We start from the raw sequence: 17,155 nt of genomic DNA on the forward strand, positions 1-17,155 counted from the left end.
AACAGGAATTGTGAATACCAAAGTCCTAGATGAACGTTCCCTATCCCCTCCTGTATAACTGACTGCTCTACGTTGTTTGTCGTTACAAAACACCACCACAGCCCCGGTGGAAGCTGATATTTTCAGGGGATGAAAAAGGAGAAGCGAGAATTGAACATTGAGGCGTGCCTCTCAGTCTCGTGCTCGTTAATATCTCTCTAGCCTGTTGATAATCAAATTCCCCATGCGGCGCCCCTCAACTCAGCTGCACCATTTCAGCTCGATGGTTCCCGTTTCCTTGTTGCCTTCTCCCCAAAGCGTTTTAGCAATGGTATCAAGGGTGGTAGCAACCAATGATTGATCTTCGTGTGAGTCATGTGTTTTTGCTTCTGTGGTTATATTCAGAGGGACTCTTCTGTGATTTGACAACTGCTAGCATCAGATATGTCTTTACAATCCATATGAACAGAATGTAAATGAAGTATTGGCAGTAGATTGTGTATTAATGTATGTTGGTTTGAGTACACACAGGATCTGATAATGGTTCATCTCTGGTGTTTAATGCAGACAGAACACACAAAGTTGTGTAATAGGTCTGGTGAGCTCAACATGTCGTACATGGATGACCTGAGAGACTGAAAATTGGGTCCCTCACTATCTCTGTGACCAACGGTCAAACATCCTTCAGTCAGTCCTTTCATACAGGTGTAAACTGAGAAAGAATAACGAGACAAATGGACCTCCTCAACTTGAATTGGTTCCAGTGAATGGTGCGTACAACCACAATATACGACTGGAGCTCGTAAAAAGGATCCAGGCCTGATGTTTTGTCCCCACAACGCTTTTAAAGTCACAGCAGAAGTCACAGACAGTGTCTGTCTGTCTTGTGTCTGGGTTTCAGGCGACTGCCTGAGACACCCTCCGTCACCCTCATGTTGCCCTTTTAACCATCATTTGTCTGAGGAGGATTAAAGGATCCTCATTGGCTGAGGGAAAGACAAATGGAAGCCACTAGTACCACAGGAGGTTGGTGGACCCTTAATTAGGGAGGACGGGTTCGTGGTATTGGCTGGAGTGGAATGGTATTAAATACATCACAAGGTTTCCATGTGTTTGATGCCATTCCATTCACTCCGTTCCAGCCATTATTATGAGCCAGCCTCCACTGACTGGTACACAGGGACAACCGCACGTCTACTGCAGTACACACGTTCCCATGTCACGGCACATTAGCTTTCAATTAACCTAACCCTCCATGGAATCTGGCTGGTAATGTTGTCTCCCCTATCTATGGTCTCCTACAAAGTTCAAAACAGAGAAAGGTGTCTATATGGGTTTTGTGGGGGGGGTTCTGCTCTGCAGCCTCAGTCAGATACATCTGATGAATAAAGAGTGGCCTGCTTGCCTACCGGTTCAGTCAGGCATGTTTGTTTTGTGAGGCTGTGACTGACTGAGGCTAAGTCACCAAACTAAGCACAGCAGCAGCACCACTAGGGAAACACCCTGAGAGGCCTGTGACATAACTGACATTTATTGTCATGAATCTTGTCCTGGAGGCAGGAGTGAGCGATTTCCTCTATATGAGCCAGCTGCAAAGTCAAAATTGGTTATATCGTAAAATGTATGAAAATATAAATCGTAGGTTAAGCCCAGCTAACACATTTGTTTCCTTAGAAGTTGTGGGAACATGTGTTTTTGGTTTCAATTTGTGGGTACAAAGCCATGTGTTTCCTGACCGGTAAAACAGAACGTTTTTTTAAACGTTCTGAGAACAGAAGAGAACATTTAGTCTGTTTGGTGAACGTTTATTTGTAGGTTGCAGGGGGGTTCTAATAACGTTTTATTCTGGTTCCTTTAAAGTTTTCCTAGGAGAAATTATAGGTTACCCTGAGGTTTTTGAATAACTTCCTTAAAATGTCCACCAAAAGTTTCAATTAGACTTGCAAACACTGCAAGCTTATTTTGGGTAAACTTTCTTGAACTATAAGCACAGATAGGACACATGGAAATTAATTTCCTTTGACATTAATCATGCAAACACATTTATTTTTTATTGAGACACAGCATCAGTGAGGTTTGAACCTATGATCTTCTGTTCTTTATTCATAGAATTAGTCCACTGCGCCATCAGGACAGAGTTACCATGCCATGTTTTTTTTTACGCATACAAAGCTGTTCATTTTAGTCTATTCAAACAGACCCCATTTCAAAGGAAACAATCACTAATTAAGATCAGGTGTGGCCAATTAGTGGGCGTGACCAACACACCTGTACACACTCAACAAGAGAGGGTAGAGGGAGTTTTGTTGACGCTGAGAACAGAATGTATATGTTTTTAAATAACATTATTAGAATGTTCTCTGAACTTGACTAAAGTTCATTTTTTTTATGGAAAGTTTTAGCATTCTCTGAACAATAAGAACATACATTTAAATAGAACCATGAGGAAACCTGTAGGAAACGGTAGGCTTAAGTACTCAAATTCGCACAGAAGAATGTTGTTTCTTAATGGTCTCTGAACTTTGAGAACGGTCCCAATGTCAAAATCAAATCAAATTTGATCTGTCACATACACATGGTTAGCAGATGTTAATGTGAGTGTAGCAAAATGCTTGTGCTTCTAGTTCCGACCATGCAGTAATATCTAACAAGTAATATAACAATTTCACAACAACTACCTTATACACACAAGTGTAAAGTAATGAATAAGAATATGTACATATAAATTTATGGATGAGCGATGGCCGAACGGCATAGGCAAGATGCAGTAGATGGTATAGAGTACAGTATATACATATGAGATGAGTAATGTAGGGTATGTAAACATTATATAAAGTGGCATTGTTTAAAGTGGCTAGTGATACATTTATTACATCCCATTTTTTATTATTAAAGTGGCTAGAGATTTGAGTCAGTATGTTGGCAGCAGCCACTCAATGTTAGTGATGGCTGTTTAACAGTCTGATGGCCTTGAGATAGAAGCTGTTTTTCAGTCTCTCGGTCCCTGCTTTGATGCACCTGTACTGACCTCGCCTTCTGGATGATAGCGGGTTGAACACGCAGTGGCTCATGTGGTTGTTGTCCTTGATGATCTTTTTGGCCTTCCTGTGACATTGGGTGGTGTAGGTGTCCTGGAGCGCAGATAGTTTGCCTCTGGTGATGCATTGTGCAGACCTCACTACCCTCTGGAGAGCCTTACGATTGTGGGCGGAGCAGTTGCCGTACCAGGCGGTGATACAGCCCAACAGGATGCTCTCGATTGTGCATCTGTAGAAGTTTGTGCGTGTTTTTGGTGACAAGACGAATTTCTTCAGCCTCCTGAGGTTGAAGAGGCGCTGCTGCGCCTTCTTCCCCACGCTGTCTGTGTGTGTGGACCATTTCAGTTTGTCTGTGATATGTACGCCGAGGAACTTAAAACTTTCCACCTTCTCCACTACTGTCACGTCGTGGTGGATAGGGGGCTGCTCCCTCTGATGTTTCCTGAAGTCCACGATCATCTCCTTTGTTTTGTTGACATTGAGTGTGAGGTTATTTTCCTGACAGCACACTCCGAGGGACCTCGCCTTCTCCCTGTAGGCCGTCTCGTCGTTGTTGGTAATCAAGCCTACCACTGTAGTGTCATCTGCAAACTTAATGATTGAGTTGGAGGCGTGCATGGTCACGCAGTCATGGGTGAACAGGGAGTACAGGAGAGGGCTGAGAACGCACCCTTGTGGGGCGCCAGTGTTGAGGATCAGTAGGGTGGAGATGTTGTTTCCTACCTTCACCACCTGGGGGCGGCCCATCAAGAAGTTCAGGACCCAGTTGCACAGGGTGGGGTTCAGACCCAGGGCCCCGAGCTTAATGACGAGCTTGGATGGTACTATGGTGTTAAATTCTGAGCTGTAGTCGATGAACAGCATTCTTACATAGGTATTCCTCTTGTCCAGATGGGTTAGGGCAGCGTGATTGCGATTGCGTTGTCAAACCAGATGGAGAACATTCCTAGAACATTACCAAAATGTAAATTAAATGTAACTATGTTTGAACTTTTAAGAAATGTTCTGTCAAAGTAATGAAATACCAAGAAAAAATATTTAGTCAACTTCCTTAAAAGTACTGAGAATTTTCCAAAGCTAAGCAACTATCCTGCAACATTCACAGAAAGTTGTGGAAAGGTTGTACGCAAAATAACTATAGGAAAATCACACACTCACCTAACGCTAAAAACATATGTTTCTCAGAATGTTATGTGCTAACTGGCAGGTTAGGGTTAGCAGTGTGGTCAAGGTTATGTTTAAAATCTGATTTGATAACTTTGGTGCTGTTGCAAGCTAGTGACCACTCTGCAGAGCTGCCTCCAGTACATGATTCATCCCAATAAATGCCAACCTGCTGCCAGTGCAGTCAGGCATGTTTGTTTTGTGAGGCTGTGACTGAGTGAGGCTAGGCTGAGTTACCTAACCAAACACAGCAGCGGCAGCACCACCACTAGGGAAACTCCCTGAGAGGCCTGTGACATAACTTACTCCCACACGCCTAGCTCGATCCAGCATCCAGCCTTCCCCTCCACAGGCTTAGAGAGAGAGCGGGAGACATACAGCAAGATATATACAGTGCATTCAGGAAAGTATTCAGACCGCTTTACTTTTTCCACATTTTATTACGTTACAGCCTTATTCTAAAATGGATTCAGTAGTTTTTTCCCCTCATCTACATACAATACCCCACAATGATAAAGTAAAAATTATTTTTTGACATTTTTGCAAATGTATTAAAAATAAACTGAAATATCATATTTACATAAATATTAAGAACCTTTACTCAGTACTTTTTTGAAGCACCTTTGGCAGCGCTTACAGCCTTGAGTCTTCTTGGGTATGATGCTACAAACATGGCACAGCTGTATTTGGGGAGTTTCTCCCATTCTTCTCTACAGATCCTCTCAAACTCTGTCAGGTTGGATGGGGAGTGTCGCTACACAGCTATTTTCAGGTCTCCAGAGATGTTTGACTGGGTTCAAGTCCTGGCTTTGGCTGGGCCACTCAAGGACATTGAGACTTGTCCCGAAGCCACTCCTGCATTGTCTTGGCTGTGTGCTAGGTTTGTTGTCCTGTTGGAAGGTGAACCTTCACCCCAGTCTGAGGTCCTGAGTGCTCTGGGACTGGTTTTCATCAAGGATCTCTCTGTACTTGGCTCCATTCATCTTTCCCTCGATCCTGAATAGTCTCCCGGTCCCCGCCGATGAAAAATGTCCCTACAACATGATGCTGCCACCACCATGCTTCACTGTAGGGATGGTGCCAGGTTTCCTCCAGACGTGACACGTGGCATTCAGGCCAAAGAGTTTAATCTTTGCTTCATCAGACCAGAGAATATTGTTTCTCATGGTCTGAAAGTTCTTTAGGTGCCTTTTGGCAAACTCCAAGCAGCCTGTCATGTGCCTTTTACTGAGGAGTGTATTCCGTCTGGCCACTCTACCATAAAGGCCTGATTGGTGGAGTGCTGCAGAGATGGTTGTCCTTCTGGAAGGTTCTCCATCTCCACAGAGGAACTCTGGAGCTCTGTCAGCGTGACCATTGGGTTCTTGGTCACCTCTCTGACCAAGGCCCTTCTCCCCCGATTGCTCAGTTTGGCCAGCTCTAGGAAGAGTTTTGGTGGTTCTTAACTTCTTCCATTTAAGAACCTTCAATGCTGCAGAAGTTTTTCGGTAACCTCCCCCAGATCTGTGCCTTGACACAATCTGTCTCGGAGCTCTACGGACAATTCCTTTGACTTCATGGCTTGGTTTTTGCTCTGACATGCACTGTCAACTGTGGGACCTGATATAGACAGGTGTGTGCCTTTCCAAATCATGTCCAATCAATTGAATTTACCACAGGTGGACTATAATCAAGTTGTAGAAGCAGCTCAAGGATGATCAATGGAAACAGGATGCACCTGAGCTCAATTTTATGTATTTTTTTAATTAATTTGCTAAAATGTAAAAAAACTGTTCTCACTTTGTTATTATGAGGTATTGTGTGTAGATTGATGAGGAAAAAAATGTATTTTATCAATTTTAGAATAAGGCTGTAACGTAGCAAAATGTGGAGAAAGGGAAGGGGACTGAATACTTTCTGAATGCACTGTATACAGAGAGAAAAAGAGGGGATAGTTAAAGGTGAGAATAGAGGGGGGAGAGAGGGAGAACATGTAGAAGCCTAGATCCAGAGAGCCTGCTAAAGCCATCTGCTGAGTGTGGACCTGACTCTCCCAGCATCTGCTGAGATCCATTGTAGCAACTGTCAACGAAACGTGTAGCCGACAGTAAAGCATGTACGGTATGGGCTCCATTTGAGAATGAAGATTCAGTTATGGGCAGGGATGTCCTTCTTATTCTTATTGAGTTTGATGCTCCTCCCATGTTACTAGGAGGATATATAGGATACTAATGAAGAGGCAAACAAATGCAGGGATTTTGACTGGGGAAAGAATTGGATTAAACCTCTTTGTGTGTGCGTGCACGACTACACGTCTCTGACTGTGTGTGTGTGTTTGCGCACGTCTGTGACTGGGAGTGTTTTTTAATCTCTCACCCATGTATTTACAGTAAACCATTTTACCTGCACCTTGGAATTATTGTCAACACTCCTGCATCCCCTAGCCTGGCTGGCCAGGTTTAGTGTGTTATGGATGAATCTGTCAGAGGGGCGGGTCAGGTGCCCGGCCACACACAGGTAGGTCACTGTTCCCCTATCCCGCTGTCGGAGGAACATTGCAGAGTCAGCGTGCCCGGCTGCCAGCATGGCGGAAGTCTGGGAGGGAGCCCGGCGTCTGTGCCGCTCTATACACACTGCTAACCTCTTGCAGGGGCCTTGGCAACAAACACATAGAAACAGACACACAGAAACAGACACACACACACACACACAGCTGTTCTACACACAACTCTTTCAGGGGCTCTGGTACTACACTTAAGAGACTGTCTCCTGTCTCATTATCAGTGGAGGCTGGTGAGGGGAGGATGGCTCATAATAATGGCTGGAACAGAGCGAATGGATTCGATACATTCCATCAATTCCGCTCCGGCCATTACCACGAGCCCGTCCTCCCCAATTAAGGTGCCCCCAACCTCCTGTGGTCTTTATGTACTGGCTCTCGTATGTTTTCTTAAGTCATCTCACTCTGTAGTATTTACAAAACAACATTTCTAAACAGAGTTGAAAGGCTTTAGATGAACTGTATATGCTGAGCCTGACTGGAGAGCATGAGTTTAGGTTTCAGCTTAAAGGTTCAGCACAGCTGTTTCTGTCTCAATATCAAATCCTTTTTGAGTAGCAATCAAGTACCGTACTCGAAGTGTTTTTGATTAAAATGGTCAAAAAGACACAAAAATAGCTTCTTAACAAAGAGCAATTTCTTGCTAGGACTGCTCCCCCCCCCCCACACACACACAGGGATGCTGGCTCATGTTGACTTATATGCTTCCCACTGTTGTGTCAAGTTGGCTGGATGTCCTATGGTTGATGGACCATTCTTGATACACACAGGAAACTGTTGAGTGTGAAAAAACCCAGCAGCGTTGCAGTTCTTCACAAGAACCGGTGTGCCTGGCACCTACTACCATACCCCAACGGCATTTAACCCAGTTTGGGAGTACCTGATCTAGACTGATTGGAGTGGATTTAAGGGATCATAGCTTTCACCTGGATTCACCTAGTCAGTCTATGTCATGGAAAAGCAGGTGTTCTTAATGTTTTGTATACTCAGTGTATCTAATGACAGGCAAATCAAATTTTTTACTGCACTGGGCCTTTAAGATCACTTTATACGCCACATACACATCCTAGTGAGATCAATTCTGTCTGGCAGCTTTGTTGAGGAGAAGCCTGCCATGATCGGGTATGGATTGTGGGAGGCGTATGCCCCTGGGCGCTATTGACTGTCCTGACTGGCCCAATCGTTGCGCCTCATGAGCAGAGGGGAGCTCGATGCACTAAATTGACAGACGAGGAACGTCAAAGTCAATTCCTGATCATGACTCTGCCTCAATGAATATAATTTACTTCACAATAAGAGCGCAGACAGGCAAGCACCGATGTGTTTCACTGCTGAAGTTCACCATGTCTGTTTATCCACAATTCTTCATCAGGCACAATGGCCGTTTGATTATTGCACATAGATTGTTACATTCTATAGCTCTCCTGATCTGCTTTCCACGGAGTCGTCTCTTCACTGTTGACGTTGAGACTGGTGTTTTGCCGGTACTATTTAATGAAGCTAACAGTTGAGGACTTTAAGTTGTCTGTTTCTCAAAGGAGACACTCTAATGTACTTGTCCTCTTGCTCAGTTGTGCACCGGGTCCTCCCACTTCTCTTTCTAGTCTGGTTAGACCCAGTTTGCTCTGTTCTGTGAAGGGAGTAGTACACAGCGTTGTACGAGATCTTCAGTTTCTTGGCAATTTCTCGCATGGAATAGCCTTCATTTCTCAGAACAAGACTGACGAGTTTCAGAAGAAAGGTCTTTGTTTCTGGCCATTTTGAGCCTGTAATCGAACCCACAAATGCTGATGCTCCAGATACTCAACTAGTCTAAAGAAAGACAGTTTTATTGCTTCTTTAATCAGGACAACAGTTTCAGCTGTGCTAACATAATTGCAAAAGGGTTTTCTAATGATCATTTAGCCTTTTAAAATGATAAACTCGGATTAGCTAACACAACATGCCATTGGAACACAGGAGTGATGGTTGCTGATAATAGGCCTCTGTACGCCTAAGTAGATATACCATTAAAAATCTGCTGTTTCCAGCTACAACAGTCATTTACAACATTAACAAATGTCTACATTGTATTTCTGATCAATTTGATATTTTTTTAAGGGACAAAAAATGTGCTTTTCTTTAAAAAACAAGGACATTTCTAAGTGACCCCAAACTTTTGAACGGTAGTGTATATCTCTCTATTATGCGTGGGATAACTTTGGAACAGATTTACAAAATGAAAATCACTTAGAGTTAATTTCCTGGTGTTTTTACTGTATTTCATGTCCCCAAAAAATGTACATTAAAAAAATATAACTCTGTGGGCCAAATAAAATGACCAGCAGACCAAATTGGGGAATTTGGGGAATCCGGTTGGAGAATCCTGTTAGGGAATCCTGCTCTAGGCTCCCAGTAAAGCTACTTTGCAAATCCTTGTAACTGACCATGAGGAACATACAGACCTGCTTTCCTCTAGTGGCCCAGGAGCTGTGAAGCTGTGAGCTCAGGAGTCCCCATCCAGAACATGAACATCTGCTGTAGGCCAGGCCATGGCCCAGTAGGTTGGATTCCTCTGTAGGCCTCTATCAGTGTGATGGGACCCGAGGTCCGGGGAGGCCCCTGAGAGATAGATGTCCTGTCTGGCCAAAGCTCCACCATGCCCCAGTCTTAGCAGCTTGAGTAACCAGCCATTGAACCCCCTGACCTCACCCAGTGAAGAAGCTGAGGTGAGGAGTGGGTCTGCCACCAGCCGCCCCCCTTGGCTGCAGCCAATGGAGGGCAGGAGGATCCCTCTAGGGAGTCCTACAGCAGTTCTTTTAACTTCTCGGCAAGAGACGATTTCTTTTTGATTTTTTTCTGTAAAGGCGTGCTATGAATAGAAAACATGAATAGGGAAAAGGGGAGAAATTGTGAAGCAGTGTTTTTTTTGTTTTCCACTGTTTTCCACTTTATCGTTATTTGTTGTTGTACATGTGTATGGCCTTGTTAGCGCAGTGGATCAAAGCTCTGTGAGAGACGGAACAGAGAGCAACAGACGTATTTCAAGTATAAATGTGTTTGTCACTTAACTTTTTAAGGGGTCAATTGTTCTCCGTGCCTTTAAGACATGATCACATTTCAGAACTTTATTTTCTGTATGTCCCTGGTCATATATTTTCGCTCCACTGGTTTCTGTGGAATTGGCTGCGAGGAAACATTCACAGCATGGAGAATGGTTTTTAAAATGATTCCCAACAAATTGGATTGGTTCGTTTCAAGATCATCTAAACATTTGTTTCAGAATATCGTTAAGTCTATGTGAAATGAGACAGATGATAACCCCTAAAATATAAATACTGTATTGCTTTTAGATCACAAAATGATTTCACATCAGTGCCCCCTAAATATTTAAGACCCCTGTAGCCTAGACTGTCCTCAGAGTCCAGTGAATCAGCCTTGTGGGCCATTCAGTCAGCCTACATTTGGTGAGTGAGCAGTACAAAACCCTTAGGCCCTTAGCTCTAACCTGGTGAGTGTTTGTGGCACGGCCTGTATCAATAGCCTGCTGTGCACGATTCTCTACCACTGGTACTGTGAGTGCTGCTCCTCTCACTACGACTCCCTGGCTGGTTCCCACAATCTGTTAAAGCAGTTGAAACGTGCTTCTCGGCCCAGCGTCCCCCATGACGGCCTGCCTCCGCCCTCCTCTTCCTACCCCTCCCTGCCCCCTGCCGACTCAATACACAGCTGTCTTGCATTTGGATTAAGACAAGAACAAAGCAGGAAGTGGAAATTAAACAAGGGTCTGAAAAAACCTGGTCCTGTAAGTTATCAAAGGTGTAGGAACCTGTCTTCTGACAGCTCGCGGAAAAGTCTATTTCCACGGGGCCAAAACACTGTGCATTCTTTTTTTTAAATACAGAGAAGAGAGAGAGGTGCAATCAAGCAGTCCTACTGTAGCCTCAGCCGCGGTACATTCATTTCCATTATTTATTTATCTGGGGGAGTGTTCCAGGATAATTGTCTAGCCTGGAAAATCAGCCCCGTCATTTGTTTAAAGCCCGGAGAGAGCTATACATCATAAACCGGCAGATTAAAGAACAATTACAGGTTTGCAGCAGCTGTCAGATATTACTGGCCCCTGTTGCTCTAGGCATTACCTTCATCTCAGCACTCTGAAAATGCATCAACAGTATAGGTCTTTGGGCCAAGTCCGGCTCATTGTTCAACCCTGGGTCCCAGGTTGACACAAAATGGACACATGTCCCGTTTTGTATCTCATCAATCCGCACTGCTGAAAGACGGTTTTGTTTTATCACTGGCACACTGGAAACTGACTAGGCATTTGCCCCAAAATGGAAGCCCCTCTACTGGAGCTCCTGATCCAAACCAGAGGGATTGTGAGAAAGATGAGAGGAGGGGGGTTATACTATATGTATCCCACAGCCAGATACAACGACACCTGTATTGACACTGCGTTACCACGCCCTCTCCAAATGTGCACATTATGGTACCCTGTATGACGTTAAATGTTAATAGCCCTTAAGCTACTTCCCGCTCCTGCGTATTCCTGCATTGTGTCCTGCTTATGTAGTTACTACACTACATGGTTAAGCACTTTGACATTAATCCCATAGGGCCAGAGGGAGATTGAAATGATGTCGAGCTGCCAAATGAGTTATTTGGGATTAGAGGCCAGCGCTCTGTGCCTCTGACATATGTGGGAGTGGGGAGGACATGATGATCCAATGGAAGATGTGATAGCAGCCATACAACAGACTTGAACTCCCAATATCTCATTGGACATAATGTGCCTTTTATCAGTACAAGCTCGACGTAGGGATTACACCCCTAAGTGCCAATGTGTTGTCATCTTTACTGTAAAAAAAAACAGTGATAACTTTCTCCTCATGAGAGAAATATCTAATATTTGACGTAAAAGTGAATCTTTCCTAACATTAAATTACGCCAGTGAGTATTATGAGACAAATGACTGTGATTTCTGCTGTATAGCCTTCATTGTAGGCGGCAGGTAGCCTGGTGGTTAAGAGCGTTGGGCCAAAGGTCACTAGTTTCGAATCCCCTGAGCCAACTAGGTGAACAATCTGTCGATGTGCCCTTGAGCAAGGCACTTAACCCTAATTGCTCTGGATAAGAGCGTCTGCTAAAATGTAATTGTAGACATGTCTGCTGGCCTCTTTTCTGCCTTCCTCTGCTCTCTCATACAGAGCTCTGTGTGGTCTATTGTTCTGATCCCATTCAGAGTATCAGTTAGAGTTGGAAGGAATTGCTCCCTGTTCGTTTCCGTAGTTGCTGTAAGACAAGCTAATATATTCTTCTGTCAGGCAGGTCGGTTGTGGGTCAGCAACATTGCTCGGCTTGTTCTTTGTGTATGACTGTGCTACTTGGGCTTCAGAGGAGACAGACACATGGAGGCCGTTTGGCAACGACTGACCCTCTTCACGGGGGATGATGCAAGTACAACTGTGGACAGGAAGGGCGCATGTGTGTTTCTGTGTTTTGAACGTGGCGGCTAATCGAAAGCATGCCGTTTTAATAGCATGTGGACCAGTGGAGGCTGGTGGGAGGAGCTATAGGAGAATCATGGGAGTTTTACTCTTCTTCACCAAGATCATGTCAGTCCAGGCCACAAAGACGTCCATCTGGGCATTTTAGACTCAGACTATCCGTCTCTTAGCAGGTAATATATCTTGTATTTACTGAAATACTAGCTATGACATTTGAGCTTTGTGGGTCACCATTGGTGTTAGGGTGTGTAAGGCAGGGTGTCATTTAGCGAGACATTGATAAAGCATAACCCTCGGGCTGGGTGTCTTTGGCCAGCTGACCCCACTAACACAAGATGCCCTCTCGGCCATGGCTGAACTGAGTGAACTCCAAACCCAGTGAACTTCCAACCCAGCACTCCTCAGGGAATACCGCCCATCTCCCGCCTCCACAGTTCAGAAAAAGTGTGTGTGTGTGTGTGTGTGTGTGTGTGTGTGTGTGTGTGTGTGTGTGTGTGTGTGTGTGTGTGTGTGTGTGTTGCAATTCTGTGGATAAGTGTGCAACAGAGACCATTCACCAACAAGATTCCTACTTGAGGTTTTCTTAAGACAACCTCATTGTCTTTCCAAACACAAAGACAATAAAAAATGTCCCTCTGAAGATCTAAGATCTGTAGCTGTCCATATTTCATCTTCTTTAGACTTTTATGAGTAAACCACCCTAAATTATGAAGTTAAAAAGGACCATCGCATCAAGGGCAAGACTGTCAAGAGGTCCTGCATTTTACATATCTACCTATTAAAATGATGCTCCAGAGCTTTTGTATAATTTCAGCCAGTGGTTTTGAAAGTACTGCTCTCGAGTCAAAACGGGTCAACAAAAATTGTGTACAATTGTGTACTACATCATCCAATTCGTATTATATGTTACGAATTCCAATCGTACAAAGTGCTTAAAATCCCGGACTGCAACTTTAATAGTTCAAGTTCTAAGAATGTCAAGAACTCAAGTTTCACTGGAAGTTTACTGAACTATTCTACTCAAATAGAAGTACTGTTACTTTAATTACATTTTACTCAAGTAGAAGTGCTGTTACTTTAATTACATTTTACTCAAGTAGAAGTGCTGTTACTTTAATTGCATTTTACTCAAGTAGAAGTAAAATGACTGGTGTGAAAAAAAAACTCAGGTATAAAAAAAAAAAAGTAGTTCATTTTAAAAAGTACTCAGAGTAAAAGTAATTGAGTTACTTTTAAATTAAAACCATTGACCTTGATAATTAGCCAATTTCCCTAAGGTTACCTGAATGTTGTTACACATGATCAGTGGCGACCCGTCATTCAGGGCAGGTGGTGAGCCCCACATTTTTTGCAAAAAAATGATAGCATTTTTAAAAAAGGACATTTTGGGGGTGCTTGCCTGTTTAGCATGTTATTTTGGCATTAGTACGTGTCACATATCAGTTTGCAAACAATGTAAAAAAATTAATATATCATTGAGCCGTGTACAAACATGGTCTCTTTTTTTATTTCTTGAGTAAGGCAGCTCCAAAATGCAGGTGTTTCAGCCTAGCTCAGTGCTTTCTGTGGTGGGGCAAACCAGCAGAACATACGAAGCGTTGCGCTGTGATTGGCTCAGTGTTCTGTCACGTCACCGCCAAGTCTAAGGGTAGACCTCAAAAATTCTAGCCCTTTGGGTGCTGCCATAGAGTTACATTGGAAGGGCCCATCCAAGAAGGCTCACGTTCATTGGCCACAGATAAAATGACGTCAAATCACGTTATATGTACAGTAGCTTCGATTGGACTGATCATGTCAACATCTTACTTTCACAATCTTAGCTAGCAGTCATCATCATGAATCAAGTCGACAATCTACTGGCAAATCCTTTTTAATCCTTGTCATATGAAGAGAAATAATGAAGAGAAATTATAGATAAAATGTATTGGTGCTCATCGGCCATTGGACATGAACTAGGGATGCACGATATATCGGTAAACATATCGTAATCAGACGATATTAGCTAAAAATGCCAACGTCGGCATCGGCCCGATGTCTAGTTTAACGGCAATGTGCAAAATCAATGTCAAAGCTGACGTACATACCTATATAACGTAGGTAGAGGATGAAAAATATAGCACTCCTAACCTAGCTCACAATGTCTGCTTTGTGGATCGAGCAGTCAACAAGTCGAGCAGTCATTTGAAAGAATAAGACATTTTCAGCGAGACAACTCAAAGGCGAAATCCATTAACGCCAAGATAATGGAATTCATTGCCCTTGAAAATCAACCGTTCTCTGTCATGGATGATGTTGGCTTTCGCTGACTGGTCGAGCACCGGTACACACTACCAAGTAGGCGCTATTTTTCAGATGTTGCATGTTGTGTAGTAAGATGTTAGTAGCTAAGTAAGTGGGAAGTAGCTAAGTAGCCCATGCGCCTCACCCTAAAAATGTGGTCTATTTAGCCCTCTTAATTTCACCTACTGTTCTGACTTGGTGGTGCACATGTAGCCTATAACCTGTTTTCGAGAAATGTAATCATCTAATATTGTAAGAGCTTTCATTGTCTGCTTATATGCCCCCTTTATTTATCCTATGGTTCTGACTTGGTGTACAGGGAGAACACTAAGAACGGCCCATGTTCTGAATTCTGTTGCTGTACATTTCAAAAGGGCTAAACAAATAGTTATATTGACTGCGTCCGTCCTAGCTCGCTCATTGTCTTAATCAAAATTGCGGATTGCCTCTCATCCGCTTGTCGTACCCTTATGCCATAGTTTGTACATCTCAATTGTTATTACAAACCACATTTGTTTAAGCAAGTCAGCCATATCAGCTAAGTTTTTTTAAAAGGCAGTAAATGAGGCTGAATTAACTGTTTCGCTACCAGACAAGGCTCCGCTGATAGCCAGGTGTAGCAGTGGTAAGATGTTGGAACTGCTGTTGGGACAGCTTTATGTAGGCCCTATCAGTTTGTGGGCACCGTTTGTCACCGTTACATGCTGACCACACCGCTCGCATCACGTGCGCGAGCTTTGCAAAATAAATGTAAACATACATGTTATTCAATTACTGCACCCACACTGCTCGCGCGCACCAACGAGCGTCTGCGTTGCCAAGCGCTAAAATAGAAGTCAGTTCTATTTGTGATGCTGAATGACGTGCAAGTCCTGCCTCTCCCATCTCCTCATTGGTTTATAGAAGCAGATACCCACGTGCCATCTCCTCATTGGTTATATCCACGTGGGTGATTGAAAGATGAACTGAGGTCGGTCGGTCGGTCGTCGTGGTAACTATGAAAGTTAGTTGCAAATCACCTTATAAAGTCCAAAGAAGAAAAAGGAGCCAGGAAGGAGGAGAGATGAGTAGAAACGATTCGTTTGACCATTTTATGTGTAGATTAATTGTCGGAGTAGAGGACCTTCTGCATTTCAGGTCAATGTTTATGTCCCAGGACAAATTAGCTAGCAACAGCAAGCTAGCTAGCTAAATAGGACATATTAGCTAGCAACTACAAGCTAGCTAGCTAAATTGCCATAAATGTTTAATGCTTTTTGACCTGTCCCCAAATTAATAAAATTGGTTCAGAGTTTGTTTTAATATTTCAACCTGCGTGTCGTGACTGCGTTTGGTGTGGGGGGACTAAATCAATTGGGCATGGTGTTAGACTGCTTCTCCACTCGGGAGCCCACAATACCATATGTTGTCTCAGAAGAAGATGGGCCCTTTTTACAATGAACATATGTCTGTGTGTGAGGCCAAGCCAGAATCATCGCTATCTGCCTAGTGTCTAGGACAAAGTAAAGACTCCCTTCTCACCGATTCCCCCCTCCTCTCCCCTCTACTCCTTAAGTCCCCATTCCATCAATACTGTCTGTCTGGCTGGCTGACCTCCCCTCATTATTCTGGAGCCATTATCTCGTCACAAGGTCACAGCCATGCTACAGGGTCTGCTATATTTCGGCCCCTATTCTCTTTTGACAGACCCATATATGTTACAGCGGGGCCAGCGCTTTCATTCTCCCACAGAATCCCCTTTCACTCTGTCCCGATTGGCTGTCTGACATACCACAACTGAATGCATGGTATTGATGACCACACTCTCCGGGGGTGTCTCGGGGTTAGTGCAAAAAACACATTTCCATTTCACACATTCATTTAATACACACTTGTACATGTGTGAAATAGGACAAATATAAGCACCCACCAAATTATTATTATTATTATTATATAAATATGTACAGTATGTCCTGGGTTATATTAATTCCAGTAATATGTAAAGAAGATAACATAAATACTGTAAACATTCAAAAAAAACTATCTTGTGTACATGTGCGATACAAACACATGCAGTCACACACACACACACACACACACACACACTAATAAGTAAAAAAATCACACGGATGCTGGAATTCCAGCCCTTATGGGGAAAATCCACTCAACCTATCTTTTGGTCTTTTTTTCAGTAGTCCACTGTTGATACAGTCCCAAAATGTCTTGCATGTCAGTAGTCCACTGTTGATACAGTCCCAAAATGTCTTGCATGTCAGTAATCCACTGTTGATACAGTCCCAAAATGTCTTGCATGTCAGTAGTCCACTGTTGATACAGTCCCAAAATGTCTTGCATGTCCGTAGTCAAGTTTTCAAGATATTGGACTTCCAAGAAGCAAAGTGTCACTTGCCACATCATCATAAAAAATATACCACAAGATAGTTTTTGGGTGGATTATTTCTTCAAATCACATTAGAAAGTCTGGATGGTAAATGAGAGAGCTGGTCGGGCCTCAGTGAGAACAAAAAGAGTTAAAAGGCTTTCATCAGACAAGCCAAACCCGGCTTAACTGCCTTTAATACAATAAACCGGATTGACATCAGATAACCCACATTAACAGCGGCGGAGATAGAGAGTTTTAGTCCAACAACAGAGTAATAAGTATCTTTACAACCAGCCTATTATTA

This window comes from Salvelinus fontinalis, chromosome 1 (assembly GCF_029448725.1).
Source record: "Salvelinus fontinalis isolate EN_2023a chromosome 1, ASM2944872v1, whole genome shotgun sequence".
Lineage (NCBI taxonomy): Eukaryota > Metazoa > Chordata > Actinopteri > Salmoniformes > Salmonidae > Salvelinus > Salvelinus fontinalis.